Source organism: Amblyomma maculatum, chromosome 1, assembly GCF_055883805.1.
Source record: "Amblyomma maculatum isolate TAMU_Amacu chromosome 1, ASM5588380v1, whole genome shotgun sequence".
In the NCBI taxonomy this organism is placed as follows: Eukaryota; Metazoa; Arthropoda; class Arachnida; order Ixodida; family Ixodidae; genus Amblyomma; species Amblyomma maculatum.
This window is the reverse complement of record NC_139344.1, coordinates 158237733-158243239: the sequence shown is the minus strand read 5'-3', so window position 1 is coordinate 158243239 and position 5507 is coordinate 158237733.

The window sequence follows — 5507 nt, the reverse complement described above, 5'->3', positions numbered from 1 at the left end:
AGGATGTGGCCGGCCTCACCACAGTGGAAACAGACTGAACGGTGGTTCGATGTCCTCCAGGCGTCTCATTTCTTGGGGCTTGAGGGCCGTTCGTAGACTTGGCGGGTGGAAGCCAAGGAGCGGCGTTTAAAATGAGCTTGTTCGCGTTGTCGGGAGCTTGGTGGGGGTCTCGCCGTGGCGCGGGACGGCTTAATGCGGCAGTGTAGTTGATCGCAGTGGGCTCTTGCGCCAGAGCCGTCGCTTGAGGGACGCCCAGTGCCTGCTGGACTTCTTTGCGGACGACATTCACAAGCGTGGCTGTTTGGGCCTGATGGGATGATGGCAGGAGTCATCGTAGTGCTTCGCGGACGATATCGCGGATAAGATTCCCGCAAGTTTATTCCGCATGTAGGTAAAACGTCATAGTGGCTTGCGGGGAAGGCTCGAAGCGGCCGGTTGTACTAGCGAGTTCAGGCTCCCAATGTTTTTCAATGCTCGCAGTCTATTGAGTGAATTCCGCCACTGTTTTCGGTGACTGGCGTAGGAGACCGGCAAAAAGTTGGTCTTTTGCACTACGCATCAGGAAGTTGACCTAATGCGGCGTACAAGCGGGCTACTAAAGCTGCTTCTCTTGACTCTGCCGTTAAGTGCAGAATTATAACCAGTGAGACGCAGTAATCATAGCATATTCTGGTAACATTTTAATAGCTCAGGTGACTTTTGGGGCGGAGGCGTGCCAATCTCCCTTGGTCAATCCCCTTGTGGGTGTGAGCCATTTTTATGAGGGCAAAAAAAAACATGGGATATCACCCAAACACACTGCTGCCCACTTTGTCTTGAGTCACTAGCAAGTTGGCGTCTTCTGTGCCATTCGGAGAGAGGCGTCACGCTGGCTATGAGGTTTACCAGCCACCACCTTGAAAGGGCATCACAATGGGTCATGATAAACAGTTGAACACCGATGGCTACCACAAACAAGCTGGGCACTCCATTCCAGCTTCACGACCTCCGTGTGGCCTTAAGCAAGAAGAAGCGCGGCACTAGACCCGGCCGCGACAAGGTTACGGTCAAGCTTTTGGCCAACGTTCCCGACGCAGTCTATGCCGTGCTTCTCAAGTGCATCGATAGTATTCGGGATGGAGACACTCTTCTCCCTCTCGATTGGAACGAAGGCCGGCAGATCTATTGATGTGGAGAACCTTCGCCCCATCTCTCTCACGTCTTGTGTCTGCAATCTCATGGAGACGATGGTGCGTGACACACTCCGAAATTTTTGAAACGGCACATTTTCGCAAACACTATGTTCGGTGTTTGCGAAAATCGGCACAGAACATACTTCTACAGCTCCACCTCGACACCTTAGACCCTCGAATCTCCGCACAACGACAAGGTGGTCCTGGCCTTGGAAAGGTGTATTCGACAATACCAAGCACGAAGTAATCCTCGACCACCTCAGTCACACCAACTGTGGCCGCAAAATATTCAATTACATAAAACAATTCCTTATAGACCGCCAAGCCTACGTGCATACAAGATGCAGAACACAGGCCATACACCATCGGCTCGAGGGGAACATCTCAAGGCGCAGTCCTGTCTCCCCTACTCTTCAATTTGGCCATGTCTCCTCTCCAGATTGGCTTCTATTCCCGGGAAGCATCACGCTCTTTATGCTGTTAATAATGCGGTTGATATCGTAATCTGGGCCACGCAAGGTAACCAGGGTTACATGGAGTCGTGCCTACAAGCAGTGACGACCGTAGTCGACGATTACGCGACCTACTGCAGACTCCAGTGCACCCCAGCTAAACCTGAATTTGTTCACGGACACCCTTCCCGTCGAGACGCAACTCAGCTTCGCATCAGTCTCTCCTTGGGACCTAACCGGGAAGCCAAAGAGATCCGCATTCTTGGCCTCTCCGTACACCAACAATTCAGGGCCGACACCACCCTAGCCAAACTTTGCAGGGTGGGAGACCAGGTGGGCCGTATAATCCGTCGGGTCTCCAACATGCGAGGCAGATTACAAAGCAAGGATGCACTGCGACTTGCCCATGCTTTTGTAACGAGCAGAATCCTTTACACGGCCCCCTACTTGTACCTGCTCAAACACGATAATGACCAATTGGAGCCTGGAGGCCATTCACCGGAAAGTCATCAAGCGGGCTCTTGACCTTTCGGTCAGCATGTCCAACCAGAGACTTCTGGCCCTAGGCCTGGTGAACATCTTCCGGGAGCTTCGAGAAGCCCACTTACTCAACCAATGCACGCGTCTTACACAGACCACGTCCGGTCTCCACCAATTGGACCGGCTTCACATCAAACACAAATACCACATTGACGAAAGGGTGAGAGTGCTAGAAACCTGGAGACGCTCCCTCCGGGTCCGGCCTCTTCTCCGCAACATGTCCAAAGAAGACCATAGCGGTCGTCGCCAGTCGTCTTGCTTGATGTCGAGTATTTGTTCTATTTCGTTCCGCACTCTGATCTTTATGGAGCAGTTCGCCAAAGGATAGATGCCACTCCAGTACTGAATTACCAGAATACAGCTGGCATTGACACGAAGACGTTTTCAGAGTTTGTTACAAGCTGCCTCACATATAGAGCGGAAGTTACGGGATATCCCCGCTCCTCCGAGCATGCTTCGGCGTGACTCTCCGGGGCAGCGACCGGCAAGCGCACGTCCTTGACGATGGGCAGCAGCGCAACCAGCCAAGAGTATAAAAAGGCAGACCGCAGCACGCCCGCGGAAGTGCGCTCTGGGGAGATGTAGTCTCTCGAGCAACTCTCGCGGCCGCTCGCTTTGGGAAAGTGCCTTTTGTTCTTTCCACCGAGCCCGCGAACATCTCATCGTTTCTCCTCATCTTGTACGGCCGCCGCTACCGATCAACTCGGCGACTACGACGCCTCATATCTATCAAGAAAGCCGTGAAAATTCCTTTTTGCCACAGACTGTCGGTTAATTGAATATTGTTTTCGCTTTTGTTTAAACCTTGATCTGGCTTAGTGTTTTTCGCTGTGTTTTCTATGTAACTCTTGCCTGTATTTACTATATCTGGAATACTTGCTTTATCATTATAGTCTTCCTTTATCGCAGTGTTTGTTCAATATCGGCTTTCCCTCTTGTCGCTTACCGAGTAGTCTTTTATCACTATCGCTCCGTGGCGTTTCTTTTTTTTATTAGATTATTGTGCAATGTAATCTGGACTAATAGCTATAAATATCTAATTGTTTGCAAAAAAAATGATGACTTTCTTGAATTTATTCCTCAATCACACACCAGCGCACGTACTTCACGGGTTGACCAGGCTAACTTTTAACTGTTTCCTCAAGCAGCATAGAGGTACGGTGGGTGACCGAAAGGGGATCCCGCTCCTTTGTTGACCATAAAGGCGGGGGTTCGTGACAGAGTTCCTTAGCTTGTATCTCACGTCCAGCATGGTGTCTTTCAGTGGTCAATTCTTTGTACGAGATTTGTTTCGGTTCGTCTGTTGCTCCGGTTTTGCATGACATCTAGCTGCGGTGGATAGAAAAAAATCAGAAAAACCTAAAGATAAACACAACATTAAAGTATACAGATATGTCGACGATTACCTCATGGGTTTTGACAGGGTCACACTGGTCGGTTACAGGAGACCGTTCATGACAGTACAAATCTTTTCACAGCCTCTGCCGGTGACTTGAGCTTTGCCTCCGAATTGCCAATGAAAAAAATTAAAGATCACTGCAGAGTCTGCATTGGAGTAATGTGAAAGCACGGATGCTGCTGTTGGTTGCTTCTTAATTCCCTTCTTGTTTATCCAGTTTAGTCTTTGGTACTTTCAAATTGCGCGCCAATCCCTTTCTATGCCCTTTTTCGGCTCTACTTCCGGTTGCGTGACGTCACATTCTCTACATCACATTAATTCTCTTGTTTACCCATTTTAGTCTTTGGTACTTTCAAATTGCGCGCCAATCCCTTTCTATGCTCTTTTTCGGCTCTCTTTCCAGCTGCGTGAGGTCACATCCTTGACGGCACCCTAATTGACTGACTTAATTAACTATATTAGTGTTTGGTACTTTCAAATTGCGCGCCATTCCCTTCCTATGCACTTTTTTGGCTCGACTTGAGGTTGCGTGACGTCACGTCCTGTCACATCTTAATTGACTGATTTATTTACTATTTAGTATTTCATACATCTTGACGTCACCCTAATTGACTGACTTAATTACCTATGTTAGTATTTGATACATTCAAATGTGGCGCCAAGCCATTGGCTAATGAGACTATTTTCGCCTTTATTTTAACATTTTTTGCCTCTAATTAATTACTTAATTACCTTACTCGCCTAATTATTTTTCAGACACAACATTAAAGGTCCCCTGAAAGGGGTCACAAAGAAGGGTAAACAACGCCATAACACTGATAGTTATTGAACCACCCATGATACTCCCGCAAAAATTTTCGATCTAGCTTCTGCAACACCAGAGATATCGGCGATTAAAAATGACCCTTCCAATTTTCCCTCTCAACTCGTACGCCGAAGGGAGCCATAAAAAAACAAAGAATACAAGCAAGTTCAAAGCTCCGCCCAGACATGCGTCACTTCGACGAACTTCCAGTTGCCGCGCGCTCGCTCGCTGGCGTACTCGCGCCAACCCGTCCTCGCTCGCACACGCCTGAGGAGTTCGCCAGTTCGCGCAGCGACGGTTAGTGTAACCGCGAACCCGTGGTTACCCTATGTTACACGGCGGACCAAACCAAACACTAACCGCGGTTATCGCAAACCGAGCTTGACGACCTCGGTTTGCGTCGTTTAACCGAGGTTATGACGGCGTTTGTTGACGGAAGCTACCCGTCGGCGCCCGAGTGCGTGCGAGCGGGTCTGCTTCACAAAGTTATTCATTTGACCACTGTATCACGTTTAAAGATCGATGTATAGATTATGGTGCCGCCCGACGTCTTCGATTACGGCTGACAGCGCAGCGACTGCGTACTGAAGCCTTGTCTTGCCTACAGTATCGTTTGAACGGCTTGTTGCTGAGCAGAACGTCAAAAAATACGCGGCCTTAGCTATGAAAGTACACGAGTTTGCAACGCTTGCAGTACGGGATGCCGCGAGCAGGCTGAGGTACGTTACACAATTACCGCGGGGGTGGAACGTGCGAGCGCGGCGAACGCCGGCGCCGTGCGTGACCGTCCCTAGTCGTTGCTAGGCCTACATTGTTTCGCTTCGAAGCCGCGGCGGTCGACGCTTTGGAACATGATCAACGCTGTCGTAAATCGTCTACTTATGAAACTGCCTTATAGTGATTCCTATTCTGCCATAGTAAAATAATTATAGGATTAACTCTGCCGACGCATTAATCGCAGAGCTAGTACGAGCAGATCGGATGAGCCGAAATGCACCAACGGCAGCTGGCTTGATCAGAAACTAGCTTGTATCACGGCTATAGCTCTTACCAGCAATTTGCTGCTGGTCAGCGATCCTCACGAGGGCTTCATACTTGATATTCGGCTCAGTATTCCAGACGCCAACAAATTTTAGCAC